The sequence below is a fragment of the Pinus tabuliformis genome, chromosome 7, assembly GCF_031772625.1.
Source record: "Pinus tabuliformis cultivar Carrire ecotype Pingquan chromosome 7, CPIR1, whole genome shotgun sequence".
NCBI classification, from domain to species: Eukaryota; Viridiplantae; Streptophyta; class Pinopsida; order Pinales; family Pinaceae; genus Pinus; species Pinus tabuliformis.
In genome coordinates, this window is record NC_142293.1 from 586,415,294 (window position 1) to 586,432,172 (window position 16,879).

Genomic DNA, 16,879 nt, shown 5'->3' on the forward strand with positions numbered 1-16,879 from the left:
CTCTTGTGAGAATATTGAGTTTTATTTGACACATGTTTCTAATCTTTTTTCAACTCAGTATCTTGATTGGTTTCCTAGATTCACAATGTTAACAATATTCTTGAATTCCCCTATTATAGGTCATTTGTTTACATCTAGTAAATAGGTATGCAAACTGGATCAATCATCATCCGTGAACATATTGTCATCATTCCTACATAAAGCCCTAAGAATGACCTTTATAAATAAATGAGTTTATGTGTTTAACTGCAAAAAATTATAACGTTTAAGCCCCAACACACTCTGCCCCTTTGGAGACCCACGTTTAGAAGAAGATTTCTCCTTTCTGCACCAGCGATGATCAACAACTTGCTCCTTGCAAGGGGTGCATCGATTCAATAAATTCAATAGAATTAGAAATAATCTTGAAGCTTCCTCTTCTAGAAGATTCGAGGAGTTGTTTTAACCATTTAATTTAGATAAGAATCTTGAATCCTATCTGATCCTACCTTGGGGATTTGATTTCTTATCCCTTGAGGTCATCCTCCCATCTTAAGTGGAACTTGAGCCTCTGTTAGTAAATGGATACGAATTCCTAAACTACAATCCCTCTCCTATAAATTTACTTTCATCTACAACATCAGTGTTGGCTTTTGGAGACTAATCATGCCCTCATGTTGTTGCCTTGAATCTAAAAGAGTCATCATCTTCATGCATTAGGGTGACATTGAGCTGTGATTTGTTACAAGGAAGGAAAAGTTAACTTGGGGAGATCTCTACAAGATCAACTATTATTATTGGTTGTAAATCCTCTCCTTATTCTATTAATACAAAGAGTATCTTGTTTTCCTATATGTGTTGTGTTATGTTTGCACTCATTTATTTCAATGCCTTGATGATTCATTGAATAGGGATGCTATATTATGATACTTGGTTGTTGCATATCCTTTGCTTGTTTCAGCCTTGCATGCAAGTTTTGATTATAACGCTTAGAGTTATGATTGGATCTTACACACTGGGAGGAAAGTAAAGCTTGCGACGGAGTCCATGTAAACCTCTTTCCCATTCTTCAATTTCTCTAGGGGAAACTCTCTATTCTTTGCAATCGGTTGTTCTAGACTAATCCACTAGGTCTAGGGAATTCACCTTTATCCGCAATCATAAATTCCACATAATAAATTGGCGACTCCAATAGGGACCGTTTTCTTCCCTTAGTAGTTTCCTTGACCTTAGCACCCATTTCACCTCTTGATCCAACCTTGATTGCCTCACTAAGGCCTTGATTGACCCTAGGAAAAACCTTCTCTAAGATTTCTTTGATTTCTTGTGTCATATTTTGGCCAAATCAGCCTCAACGCACCCCCTGTTTTGGAGACAGAGCGCTGCAATGCACCCTATCCTTCTCTATACCTATGTTGTAGAGCACTGGCACCTATTTTCTTTCCTTGCTCTCTGATTTTCTTTGGTCCAACTTGTTTTCCTTGTGTCTCTGAGTGTGTCCCTATCTCTTTAAAGCCAATACAACACTTGATTTTGTGTGAAATTTAGTGAATTTATCTTTGGTCATTATTTAGAAGTTTTCTTCAGTTTCTTAATAATTTTTGAGAGTTTTTACTTTCTCTTTTGCAAAAAAAAACCCCACAAGCACTGGGGGGGGCTAAATTATGTATGAGTGTTAATCGCCTTTGATTATATCAGATGGTGCTCCATGCATGATAAGGATATGAGAATACTCTCATCAAACGATTACACATTAGACAACACTACAATGGATTGCACTTCCACATAACTCCGAGTATATTTTGGAAGTCCCCACTAGGTTTCTATCTCACCATAAGTAAGCGACTCAATCACATTGTATACTTTGATACATCGAACACAAAATTCAAAAAGATTTCCTGTGTATGTAAATCCTTGGTTCTCCAAGGTGGTATATTGCAGTTCACAGTTTCTTGGTAAACCCTTTTTCCTAGTTACCCCTTTGTTTTATTTTGCATCTTTAATTTATAAAATCAATTAATCGATCGTCGGACAACATCCTCCCCATGGAATAACTCCTTAGTGGATCTTAGGTTGACACTAATGGCGAAAATTCCCGAGTCTACCAATAAAGGAAGCCCCTCTGACATGAATCCTAGTCTTTTTTCTTCTTTTGGAAATATTGGTGCTCCTTATATGGCAACATTGTCCCTTCCTGAATTTACCATTGATTTTCCAGTTTGGTTATTTTTTGACCTCTTGGGTTCTAAATGTCCAAACTACTTCTCAACCAAGTAGTCCTCGACCTGAACAACATCAACCTCAAGTCGATCCTTTCCCTTCTTCACCCATTGTTTCTTTATCCTTTTCATCCTCCTTGCCTAGTGACATTTTTTATTCTAGTAACTAGGAAGGTAAGAGGATGAAGAAGAAGAAGAAAAATAAGTAGGGGGAAACCAAGCAACCATTTATACCAATGAAAATAATATGGAAAAACCTTCCAATCAACCCCGTAAATTTAAATTCCCTTGAAAATTATGTAATGATGACCACCTTATTATAGATTTCCCTGGTATTCCCAAGGTACTAGAAGTGTGGTCCATAGGCTCACATCACCCTTTTTCATTAGCCTCTGAAGATCATGCTAGTGATAGTAAGGTCCATGGGGAAAATTTTAAAGTTAAGATTCTCTGTAGGTTATGTGAAGGGAATCATCCTATTCACCTTTGTCCTTATATGGATGAAGCCTCAAAAGTGTTGGAAAACCTTACAGCGTCTCAGCCATGACTTCCAGTTAGTTACCAAAATATTTCTACCAATAATACACTAGTTGATGAAGTGATTGATTAGAATCTAAATCAATCAATCCCACTTTCTCTAAACTTAAATCCCATGATTCTATTCCTGACTAGCCATTGGTTGATAAAATGGTTGAATCGATTAATTTTTTAGTTGAAGCCACTTTTCCCATAGAGAGTGAGTCTCATACTGCTCAGGTTCTTCTCATTTCTTTAGGTTCCAATGAACTAGGAGGAAATTGTCCCATTCCCATGACATAGGGGGGAAATCCTATTGTTCCCATAGCACAGGGGGGAATTTCACCCATTCCCACTACACAAGGAGGCAGTTCTCCTGTTCTCATGACACCCCCTCTAAGTAGTATGGTCACTTCCCTTGATTGGACTCGACTAGTAGGATATCGTCTTCCTACTTACGTGCCCTTCTAGATCATAGTACAAGCTTATAACATGCTCATTCCTGGAAAAATCAGAGATGAAGGTGCATCTATTAGTATTTTTTCCTCAACTGGTAGACAAGCTTTAGGTCCCCCGCAACTTGTGCCCATCACCCATAATCTATTGGCTTTTAACAGAGTAACCAATCAACCATTAGGGATCCGTCTTCAGTTTCCTATTGCTTTGGGAGGAAAGGTTATCTCTATCAATGTGATGGTAGTCCAAGGCCCTTTGGATTTCAATTTACTCCTTCAGCGTGTTTATTATTATGACATGGGAGCTCTTGTCTCTTCACTCTTTCATGTGATGTGTTTCCCACACAAAGGAAGAATCTTGATCATTTACCAACTTTCATTTTTTTGTCCTAATTTGACTCCCAATCAACCAACATCCCTAAATGGTCCTTATATGCAAGTGGTGTCTCCCTCGCCACATATTAATTATGTGGAAACATGTTCCATGCCCACATCTACTAATGATATAATAGGCAATGTAGTGCATCATGTACTAGAAGAAATGACACCTATTATTTCCATTAGATCCTTTGATATGTATCCCTTCTAGAACATTATTCTCCCATTTCCTAGAGCATTTTGGAAGCCATGGTCTCTAGGGAGACATGATTAATATACCTAAATATCCCGAAGCAAAGTTCCTTTTCTTATGTCAAGCTTGTTAAAAAATAAAACATTGTTCCCATTAGTAGGGTTCCTCGTCTTATGTCAAGCTCGTTAAAAAATGAAACAAGGTTCCCATGAGCATAATTCTCTTCTTATCTGAAGCTCATTAAAAAATGGAATAGATCCCATTCTAATTCGTGTATTTTATTAGATCTCATATATTCCCAGTCGAGTCTTTCACTTTATTTTGTAAGCGAACCTTCATTCCATCCACCTTTTAATAACCAATATTCTACCTGGGTGAATTAGATGAAGCTTGGGGGCATGTGCCTAGAATTAATTCATTATTTCAGGGGCATGCTAACTTATTTCAAGCATAGTTTCCCATGTTTGAAGGTTGTGTAAAAATGAAACCATTCTCATCCTATCCTTTATGATTGTTATTTTTATCAGCCTAATTATGCCAGATGAGCCTTTGTTTCCTCATTCCATCGTTACCATCTGCTTTCTTGATCATACGTTTTCACTTGGTTTTTTAACCCTTTCCTGAGGAAAAACTATGATGAGTGGTATTATTAGCTAGCCTCTTGACCTCTATGCATTTTGAGCAATTCCATCATGACTGAAACTAGTTTCTACCCTTTATACAACTCATTCCTCCAGGTGGAGTCCTCTTTCAATTCTTTTTAGACTACCTAAATATGAAAATATTGTTGAGCACTTGTCTTTTCGAACTCGTTAAAAAAAATAAAAATACATATACTCAATATAAGTTTAACCTTTTTCTGGACTGAGATAGACTATTTATGAAAAAAGAATACCTTAGTCAAACATGGCTAAGAGGTTCTCCTGAGTATCGTTTTCTACCTTTTCAGACTCAAGAGAAAATTTTGCGAAAAGGAACCTTTGGAGTCTTCCTTTTTGCCTCTTTTTCAAACTTTATAAACATGAAAAATGATTTGAGTTACACCTCCACTAAACTCATAAAATCATCAAACATTGTTGGAATTTTCAAACATGACATGATTGAACCACTCCTTCTCAGGGTTCATTAAAAATACTCATAGGGATTCATTTGAAAGATGAAGCTATAGATCAATCATATGTTATCCTCCTCAATCTTGTTAAAAAATAAAGAGGCACTAACTAGAAATGGTTGGGAAAATTAGGAAATAATGTGTTGGAAATAATGTTTACGTGTCATGTATAGTTGTCATTATGAGTTACGATGAGTCAGTCTAGAAGTAGTTTTTTCCAATGTGTGAGTTGTAATGGTGATTTATTTGTGTTGAAGTTAGTAATTTGTGTCTTATATATTTGTACTTGTGATGATCAATAAAAGTATCAAGTGATTTGTGTGTTATAATGTGATCTCTCTGTTTTCCTAATAAGGTATCAGAGCCTATTCTGGCCTAATTCCCTTACGGGAAGACTAGGAAGATGTGAGAGCTGTAAGAATAATTAATTAGTAAATGGATTAATTGTAGCTTAGATGTGTGATTGTCTTTTGTGTTTTCAGTGTGAATATTTTATGTGGATATTCCTATGTAGATCTGAGTGTTGTGTGAAAATATTGGATGGAGAACTTGCAAGTGTTGGCCATTTATTAAGAATAAACATTACTAGGTAGCGTCTTCCTATAAGGTAGTTGATATCATAGATGAGCATTGGAATGAGAAGCCATCTTTGGCAAATTAAAGAAAAGGTCAGCCAAGGGAAAACTATTCACTGTGATCATTTAGATCTGATTTGAATAGAGTTTCATCTAAATGATCTGCTAGATCTAGGTCTGGATTTTTGAGATCTACAATGGCGGGATATCTACAAGATGTCAAGTATCTCATCCCCTATTTTCTAATGGAATCCAAGAGATATTTTTGATCATCTGTTGGCTTGTATGGGCCTAACCCAGGTTCAGAGGTGATTTAGCCAAGAAAATTCTGATACTACGGCCCTTTTGGCAACAATCCGTGGAGCGCGAACTAAGGTCTCACCCAAAGTAGTATGGGAGGGTGCTAGAACCAGGTTTCCGCAACCTAGGGATGTCTGATGAGCTTCTGGAGGTTCAAGGTTTAACTCGTTGCTATGCGCACTTACTGTCCCTTCGCAACCTACGGTGCTGCTTCCACACAGCCTTATTTGGGGCGCAACCTGTATAATACCCAAGTTCCTTGCTATTGTCTAATTACTTAATTTGTTTGTGTAAGACTAATGATTATTACAGCATATTCAGTAATCATATCAGTGCACGCGATAAATAAAATAGTATAAACATAAAGAAGGAAATGCACAGTAGATACATAGAAATAGGAATCAGCGTCTCCTTAGTAATCTTCGATCTAGATTACAGACTCGACACCACCCTATGCACTCAGTTGTAGGGGTGCACGTACTCAGTTGTGAACTCTACTAGCCCTCTGTGCACTCAGCTGTAGAGCTTCTTCCTACTACTACAACCCAATACACTTAGAATCCTACGCTAAGATCGAACCATTCCTATTCTTTTTTCTCTCTTTTCTTTGCTCTCTTTACAACTTTGAGCCTTGCTCTATTTATACAATCCCATGGTCTGTAGACCATGGGTAGGCTGACATGACTTTACATTACATTACATTACTTTAGGGTGGACAACCCTATGACTTAACCTATACTTTGCGCTCCGCACTCGCAAATCGCGAAGTCTTACAAAACCTTTTGACTAAAACTTGGGCTTTGATCCCCAAAACATGTTGTGGGGGGATTCCATGCCCAACAGGCCCCCAACACAATCATCATGACTCATCCCAAGTCACTCTGCTGGTGCAGTGACCTTGGCACGGAGCCCCTCCAACTGGTCTCGTACTACTCGAAGGTCCACAGAGCACTTTTCTGCGGTTCGCTAGACCTGCTGCATGCACTCCTCCGATGCTTCTTTGTGAGGATCCGCTACCTGCCTTAGCGCATATAGTTCCTACATCTATGCAAGCTTGCCCTTAATGTCGGTCGTAATGGTGAAGGCCTCATTAATCCAAGGCTGGACGCATGCCTTGAGAAGTGCCTCTTTCTGTCTGGCGGCATCCACCTGTTATTTCAGTGCCCTTGCCTGCTGCTTCTTTGCCAGTCGTTGGGTCAGGACAACTGTCTGCGCAGTTCCCCTGACATTATCATACTATACCTATAGTTCACGTGCCTCTGTTTCCGGACTCTCTATGTTGGGGTCCTCCTCCAAGGATGTGAGGATGTCAAAATCTTGGTCCAACATACCGATACAGTCCTGTACTACCCGTCCTATTTCTTCCAGTCCTTTTTGAATCGTGCTAATGCGCTACTCTCTAACTTCCAAAGGAGTGGAAGGTTGCACCTTCATCTGCAGCTCAACAATCTGAAGGTTCAGCTCCAGCTGCACTCGTGTAGTTTCCTCACCTGTGCTACGGACTCCATTTTCCAAACAGTGGATCCGCATCTTGGTTGGTAGGTCTGTGGTGATGGACAACTCTAGGACTCCCCGACATGCTTCATCCACTGTCCTCTCAATCTGTTGGTTCTGTGATGCTAGTTCATCTTACTGCAGGCTAAGATGTTCAATGTTGATCTTCTGCTCACTCGTCACCTAGATCGCTCGACCTTCCCTGGTGCGGAGCTCTGCTGTTATGCCATCCTGTAGCTGGTATAATGTGTCTCGTGGAAGGGCAACCAAATTTATGCCAAGCCCCTTGATCTTGCCCACCATGGCTCTATTGTCCTCTTTCTCTGCTATTAGTGCTCCTTCCGGTAGCACTACGGTATTGGCCATCTTTGTGCATAGCAACTGCTCTGCTGCTGATGTACCTACTACGCTATAGGTGGCTATAGTTCCTTCATGTGGGGGTTGCACCTGTAGTTCCTCCAGTTGCACCCTTAGGGCCCCCAATACAATCTGCTGCTCTAAAATGGCCTCCTATAGCGCTTCCTTCATGACCTCACGAACCGTGTCGCTGATGTCATAGAGGTCGCCTTCTGTTAGTGTGATGATTCAATGGCCAATTTGGATGCCTTGACCTTTTGTTGTGGACTTGATCTCTCCATGACATGCAACCTTTTCAGTTGAGTGGACGTTGTGACTAGGTCTGTGCCTTCTTCTATGTCCTCTACTCCCTATCCTGTAGACAAGTTATGGCACTCTGCATCCTGTGTTGTGGTGGCCCCTGTTGCCTGCGCTGTTGTTACTTCTTCGACGGACTTTGCCTACTCTGCGGCTACCCTTGCTACCTCATGTTGGGTGTGGAGCCTGATTATCTTCTGCATTCAAAGGTTTCAGCTGGATGTATACCCAAAGAACACTGTACACCCCTCCACATTACACCATGTGGGAGTGCGAGGGGAACTTGTCCCCCCCCCCCCGTAGGGATCCGAGGGGGTAAATCCCCCCTGGCTGGGGGGTCTGGTGGCCAGCGGTCCCCCGGCAGGCGTTTAGGGATAGCGCCCCCAAAGCCAAAAATAGATGTAAAATTGCCTTGTAAAAGTATAGTAATTTCTAGTCAATCTGGGTTGTTCATTAGGCAGATGATCTGATGGTAGAAGTTGTGTTCAATTTAGGGTTTTTTTGCCCTATAAGGCAACCCCCTCACTATATATGAAGGAATTGTATTGTGTCTATGTAGATCTGTATTTTGAGTGAGGAAGAGAGAGGAGATTGAGAGCGAAGAGGGTGTTACAGTGGATCTGCTGTAGGTTGTATCTCTTCAGTTTGCTGGATAACATAATAAAGGAAGGACTGGCTGTTTCTCCGTGGACGTAGCCCAAACTGGGTGAACCAGGTATATCTGTGTCTCTCTTGTTTTATGTGTTTTTTGTGTTTATATTTCTGCAATATTTTATGTGTTCCATTGCTCCATAATATATAATTTTCTAACAACTAGTATCAGAGCCGAAGGTCTATTTGGCTGATAAACTCACAGGAGAGAAGGGTTCCTGGTTCGAGTGAGTAATGGTAGAAGATGGTAGGTTTAGGGTCGAGAAATTTAACGGCCAAAACTTCTCGCTGTGGAAGATGCAGATGGAAGCTTATCTGTATCAGAAAGATCTGTACCTACCATTGGGCAGAAAAACAAAGATGCCGACAAGTATGACAGATGAATCATGGAACCTTCTCAACAGAAAGGCACTTGGAACAATACGGTTGTGCCTAGTGACATCGGTAGCGTTTAATATTTCAAAGGAAATGACAACACAGGGTTTAATGTCGGCATTGGCCAAAATATATGAAAAACCCTCGGCCTCAAATAAGGTATTTCTTATGAAGCTTTTATTTAATATGAAGATGTCATAAGGTGGATCTGTTGTAGACAATTTTAAAATGATTTTAATACAGTTACAAGTTAGCTTAGTTCTATAGGGGTAAATTTTGATGATGAAGTTAGGGCTCTGTTATTTCTGTGCTCATTGCTAGAAAGTTGGAATGGCTTAGTTATGGCCATTAGTAACTCTGTCTTTGGATCTAGTACTTTAAAGTTTGATGATGTTGTCGGTGCAATCCTTAGCAAGGAAATGCGACAGAAAAGCTTTGGTGAGACATCAGGTAATGCTTTGACTGCTTAGACTAGGGGAAGAAAAATGGAAAGAGGAAAGATCCTAGGATATTACAGTAAGTCAAGAAAAGGCAGATCCAAGTCCAAATCGGGGATAGTGTGCTGGAAATGTGGGAAGAAAGGACACCTGAAGAAATACTGCAAGTCTCGGAAGGGAAAAGAAGGAGACACATAGCGAGAAAACAATCATGAAGCAAATGTAACAGGTGATGTGTTGCAAGATGCTTTGATTCTTTCATTAGAAAATATTATTTATGCCTGGGTGGTAGATTCAGGGGCCTCATTCCATGCCACACCTGATAGGAAACATTTTCATGATTATGTTCAAGGAGATTTTGGACAGGTTCGATTGGGTGATGATAAACCCTGTAAAATCACTGTAATGGGTACAGTTTTCATAAAACAGCAAAATGGAAATCAATGGCTATTGAAGGACGTAAGTGTTACACTAAAAAATGTCACCTTGACTACTTACAGTTAGTATGGCTCAAATCAACAGTCATGCTACCCTCTTAGGCAAGTCTCATGCCTCTGTTATCCATCTCAAACTCAAAGAAGAGAGAAAGTCTTGTAAAAACTATGTTTATCTCTGGGGTCGCAGGTTCTCTCTAGCCTTACCTGCGGGGACGCTGACCATGTTCACAAAATCTGCGTCCATGGACGCTCTGTATGTTAAGGGACAGGTGCGTCCCTCTGTAAAAGGCAAAATGCGCGAGTTTTATCTTGAAAAAGTTACTTGTGGTTACTTCTAGAACATTCTAGAGGTCGGTTTGATGAAATGGATGCGCCTCCAGTTGGTTCATGTATCTCTATTAAGAGGGAACTTATCCCATCAATAAGGGAGCTATCCCACCCAAAGAGGGGGATGATCCCATTGATAGTGGACCTGAATAACCTCTTTACAGCACTATAAATAAAGGCATTGAGCCAGAAGGAGGGGAGGTTGGAGCTATACATTTTCTTTGGGTAAATGCTGCAGGATTTAGGTCTTCCATTAGAGCCTTTGTGAGGAGAGATTGTCTTCACTTGATTCTACTTGGGAGAGGGTGAGCTTTGTCAAAGTAGAGGAAAACCCTTGATGGACCCTGGGAGGAACTTGCACAACACCAAGGCCAGGTTGTAAGAGTTTCTTTGTTTCGTTATTAATACAAACTGGTTTATTTTTCTCAATAGCTTGTGTTAATGAGTTATTTCATGTGTTCCTTGGTCTGCATGTTGAATATATGTTTTATTATATGAAATGCAAGTGCTTGGTAATTGTTTGATTGTTTGTGGTTGCAGGAATTGACTTGAAGGAGGAGCTCATCCGGATCGTCAAGAACGGACTTCAACAACAGCGTTTTGGAATAAGGTAAGCCTAAACACTTGTAGTTTTCATGTTGTAAAAGGTGTATTTAGAGAAAGATCACTCCATTTTGTCTTGTTTGTCATTAGAACGTCTTAGACTTCTAGGAAGGTCAGTCGTGTCCGCACCCTTGACAAATTCCGTGTGACAAATTGGCGACTCCACTGGGGAATCCATTAATGAGAGAGTCTTTTCCTTTATATGAACTTTGCTTTGAGAAAATCATTTTTATTTTCTGGTTTTTGACTGTGAGAATTAGTATTTGGGTGGCTTAGCTTTAGATTTAGTTAGATTTGGTTTTTCTTCATTTTTCCAGAAGGACGCACCCTCTGAGTACTGCACAGTGCGTCTTTGGACGCGCTGTTGCCGTTTGCACAGAGCGGGGCCGCACCTGTGACAACGGGTTGCCTGCGTCTTCCTGTAAAACTTAAGAAAATTCCATTTTTGCTTTAAATTGCTTTTAGATTTTGTTTTTCCTTAGTGTTTTCTGCCCAGATCCTTTAGTACCCTGTCAAGAATTTTCACCTGAACTAGTTTTGTGAGCTTTGAGTGTTTTAGTGGTTTTCAACGAAGTTTAGACCTAGGGTTTGATTTTTGGAAAGGCTTTGTAGTGACTTTGATAGTAGAAAGTTGTCCAGCCTTAGATCTCTCTGGTTAGTCAACCTTCTTAGAAGTCGGGCCTGTCGTAAAGTCTCCTTTTGTGAGCAACTTGCCATTTGAGTTGTTTTGGGTCAAATTTCGATTTGCTTGTTTATAAAGTATTGATTTCCATTTTACAAAAAGAACAAAAAGATTAGAATTTTGTTTTGACTAGTTTTTGGTTCTGCAATAAGCTAGTCCTTGATTTGATTGTGATCAAGTAAAACACCTTAGAAATCATCATTGTTAGTTTTGGCCTCGTTAAGATTGCTTAGAGTAAATTTGCCCTTAGTTTGCTTATGAGTGCATTTTCATAGATTTTAAGAGTCGTTAAGATTGATTTTTGGTTATATTAGATTTATTTGCTTTATTAAAAGAAAAATAATCTTCTTAAAAAGTCTTGTTTCAAGTAGCTTTTTGTTTTCGAAAGAAGAAAAGAGTTTTTTCGTGCATGTAAAGAGAGGTTATGTTTTTATGCTTGGAAAAGACAAACGAATTGTTTCTTTGATTGTCTTCAATTAAGAAGTTGCTTTTATAAAGATTGCATTCTCTCAACTTTTTAGTTAAGCAATTCATCGAAAAAGTAAAGTAGTGGATAAATCATTCTAGGTGCATTTTGTAGTGGTTTCGAGTCGAGTCAACACACCACTGGTTTCACTTCCATCACCTTTTGACTTAAGAAACAACCTTAAAAGTAACGCTTAAATTAAAATCAATCTAGTAAATCTTTATTTTTCTAGGGCTCTGAAGCACCAACATAGCTTAGGCTAGGGTCTTGGAGTAGGTGAGTACTTAACTCTCCAAGACTACAAAACCAAACAGATAGTCTATCTTGAGTAGAACAAATCCAATTGTTTCAGTTACATTCTGGGAAAGCTCCTCTTAAAGGAGAAGCATGAGCTCGTGTCCGAACCAGTGAGGGGATCATTCCTCCCTCGTTGGGAACGACGCCAGGCAGTACGTATTACAAACGGTAAACCTCGGATTAACCATTGTCGAGGAGCCAGGGGTCACTTATCGGTAAACCTTGGATTGTTGTCAAGGAGCCGGTAAGGGGATTGGAGATTGCTACTCTGCCCTTGCGTGCTGTCGGAGTTTAGACTGTTCCCCCAGGTGTAATTGTTGTGATTGGTAACCTTAGTGGCCATAATATCTAGGATTCTACCCAAGGTGACGGTGGAGGGAAGGTCCCACTGTACCTGGAGCAGACGTCGGTTATACTCACTTGGATTTTCTGGGGGGTTCGCTTCACTTCGAGACGGTTAAAGTGGAGGAACTTGGTCCAGTCTATTCATTAAGCAGGTTGCCGGGGTAACTGTTCCACCCGCCATTTCTGTACTGAATCCTGCGAGGTTGGGCCTAATCACCAACTAGCGCTTTTGGTCCGGAAGACTACTGTTTGTGTGTGGTTTGACGCTCTAGATTATTTAGGCGTGTGCTTCAAATTTGTTTGGTTCTTTAGAAGACTTTAGGTGGTTTGATTTGAAATTTTTTACTTTGTTTTCGTGTGTTGTAGTTAAAATCTTTAATTGTGGCGGAATTACCGAGACAGTCCCGTAGACTTCGGGGCAAGTCTCCTGAGATTGTTACCGGAATAGATTTGTTAAGAAAACTCCGTAAATCGCGGGGTGAATCTCCTGAAGACATTCCGGGTCATTTAGAAGGGTTAAAGGTCCTTGTAACTCCTCCTAGTGGCAGTAGAGTAGGATCACCTGAAGAAGGAGAGTTTTCCTTGGTAGTCCATCCAGATTACCAAAGTTTAGAAACAGGTTACAATCCCGAAGCAGTTACAGTTTCCGAGCTTGCTGGTAGTTTTTCATCTGCCAGTGAAACAGGCGAAGAACCTGAAATTTCCGAACCTGTTACTCCAACTCCTAGTGTTCCTGATTCACCAAGAATAGAAAGAATTATCACCGAAAATCTTCCTGTTGGATTAATTGCTATAGAAGAACTTGTTCCAGAGGAAGAAATAGGCGTTTCTGATTCTGAAGATCTAATTACCCTTGATCTAAGGGAGCGTGAATCCATCTTTTACAGTCCTCCTAGAAGTGAATCTTGGTACCTTGCATTAACCAATTTTTTAGACAACTCAGTAGGTTTTTCTACACCTCGTACTCCGGTTCCACCTAGAGGAATTCATTCTCCTGTAAATATGTCTGGTCAGTCATCTGTGTTTTCACAAAGTCCTGAATCATTTTTACATGGCGGTCCTTCTGTTCCTACTGGGTATCAATCACTTTCTGGTACCTTTGCGGGAGCATCTCCTCAACCCATTGATCATGGGTTATTAGTTGGAAACAGTGGTAATGTACCATTGAGTATAGGTGACGTTTATATGATGTCAGGTTCAACTCCCATTAATCAACCTCAAGGTGGCCAATTACCGCCTGGGGGGCAACCTTCGTTAATGCCTGGGGGGCAACCTCAAGGTACTTCATTCGTGACTGGGGGGCAACCTCAAGGGTATCAACCCAAGGGTATCAACCCCAGCCTCAATATGTACCCCAAAGTCAACCTCAGTATCAATATCAACCTCAAGGATGGCAACCTCAAGGATGGCAACCCCAAGGGTATCAACCCCAAGGGTATCAACCTCAAGGATACCAACCTCAAGGTCAAGGTCAACCCCAGTATTCGTATTTACCTCAAGGTTATCAACCTACGGGTCAATACCCTGGTCAAGGTTATCAACCACCTCAAGGGCAATCATATGGGACTGCACCTTACAGTTATCAACCCTATCCTCAATACGGCTATGGATCTCAGTATCCTCAACCTGTTACGAGTCAATACCCTGGAATGTTAACATGGGATCCGTCACAGGGTCAACAGATGTCGCAACCAAGTATACAGTCGGTACCTCAAGCAGGACAACCTGCAGTTCCTGGTCCACCCCAGCAACCGCAACCTGTCCAGTCAAGTGTTCAGACCCCTGTAACTTCTGTAGTTACTCAGCCGCCAATTGCACCTGGTACTCCACCTCACACGGCTGTAGCAACTACCGCTTCATCTACCATGCTTACTTCTGGAGTATCGGCAGCTCCGGTTTCTACTGTCCCTGTAACCACTCCTCAGACATCTGTACCGTTGTCTGGACCCACGGTTCAAACCACAGTCCAGATGCCTGCAGGCCAACCTGGTACAAGTACGGTTGTTACTACTCAACCTCAATTTGTTCAACCTCCGTACCAGGGACAGTATCAACCTGGGCAAGCTGCCCAACAACCGGTTTACCAGTATCAACCGTATCCTGGGTACACTTATCAACCACTTCAGCAACCCCAGTACGGTCCGGTTAATCCTGGTTTTCCAGGAGGATATAATATCCCAAATGCGACTCCTGTTCCTAGTTATCCTGGATATCCTCCTCCTGGGGCTGGTATTGTGACTCAGAATTTTAGAGATCCTAACCGGCAGTTACCGTTTATTGCGACTTTAGATTTACCCGACTTGACGCGCCTAACGAACGATCCAATTCAATATCTTCAGTTCTGGCCGCCAATGCCAAATAAGTTGCCCAGCGATATACCCAAGTTCGAAGGTAAGTCTGGAGAGGATCCGTCTAATCACGTGATGACTTACCACCTCTGGTGTGCATCAAATTCCATCTCAGATGATTCCATCCGCTTACGTCTTTTCCAGCGTACACTCATTGGTCTCGCAGCCAAGTGGTACATTGAGTTACCACGGGCCTCTTTTTACAACTTTAGCCAGTTAGCTACCTCGTTCTTAACTCATTTTCAGTTACCAGTCAGATACGATAATGGTACAGAATTATTAACTTCGCTAAAACAATCGACGTCCACGTACATTTCTGATCACATTCATGAGTGGAGACGTCGAAGAAGATTAGTGAAAGTTTTTATCCCGGACCAAATCTTAGCTGAATGGTTTGTCAAATCATTATTACCAAGAATTACTGAAGATGTAGCTAAGGCCGGAGTAGTTACTGAGGAGCAAGTCATTGCTCAGGCACAATACCTTGACTTAGTTTACACTCAGTCGGGTACGTTACACGAGAAAATTCCGGATCTTCCAAAGTCAAACCAAATCGCTGCTTCTCCTTCGGGATCTCATGCCGCTGATGGTATGATTGGTATCGTGACTACGAAGAGTAAGAAGAAGTCTTCCAAGACCTCCAATACTCCAATTATCACTTTGCCTGATTCTCCGACAGGAGAGTCTTCTCCTCCTGAACTTACCGCCGACATTCACGCTGTAGAGTCATCTACGGCCAAATCAAAAAACGGTGGAAAGAAGAAAGGAAAGAAGAAGGCCAAAGCAGACAAGGCTCCAAAGGAGAAAACGGAAAAGTCGGAAACCAATGACGAAAAACGCAAACCTCGATATCCTTGTCTTATTTGTGAAGAAGATCATTTTACGAGAGACTGCCCTCATCGGGCCGAGGTAGTGAAAATAGTCAAAGGTTCTCCCACTCCTGCTGTGTTAAAAAATCCATTTCCAGAGCAGGAGAATAAGATGATAGGTTCTTCTTCGAATGCCAGTGAAGAACCCATTTTGATGATGTCTCATGTCAGGATTGCGACTCGATCGCAAGATTATGGTAGTAAGGCTCCTGTTGATGGTAAGGAAGCAGAATCTTCTCACTCTAACCCATCAACCTCAGCTCCTGGTTCCGATCCACTACAGATCGAAAAACCTAACCCAGACTTAGTGATTAAGCCGCCCGCCAAGGGTGTACTTCGAAGGTCTGCTTTCAATCCACATGCGAGAGCAGCCCAGAATTACAACATTGTTGAAGACTTAGCTGTTTCACCTTCAGCAATGTCGGCACTCGAAGTGCTGCAATCATGTCCAGCGCAACGAAAATTGCTTTTGTCGGCTATTGGAGCTGTCGATGTTCAGGACCCGAACCTAATGATCTTTGATCTAGAAAGTAGTACACCGCGTCTCCCCCATCAAATGGCTTTCCAAATTCCAGTGATAGTCAAAAACAGGCCTATTCATCGGACTGTGATTGATGAGGGAGCTTCTACGTGTATTATGTCGATTCAATGTTGGAGATCGCTTGGTTCTCCTTCGTTGAACCAATCCCCCACCATCCTTAAGGCCTTTGATGGCCGTGGGTTCCGTCCGTTTGGTATTCTACAAGAATTGCCTATAGGGGTCGAAGGTAAAACCGTTAGTCTGGATGTGGAAGTGGTTGATGCCCCTCTAGACTACAACCTTCTTTTGGGTCGAAGTTGGTCATATGCTATGACAGCGGTCGTTTCATCGGTCTTCAGAGTCATTAAGTTTCCACATAACGGTAAGATCGTGACTATTGATCAGCTGACATACTTTTCATCCGACCCAACCTCTTTAGAAACTATCCAGCATGTTGGCAAAACGACAATCCCTTATAGGGACATTGGTGTAGGTTTAGTTAAGGATTCCGGTTTACTGGGAACTTTTCCTCTCCCTCCACTCAATGCAGACCCTTCGTTTGCAACGATTCATATGATCACGTCAGAAAACATTATTTATGATGATCCTTGGTATGTTCCCTCTGACTCTGAGCTAGACTCACTCGGT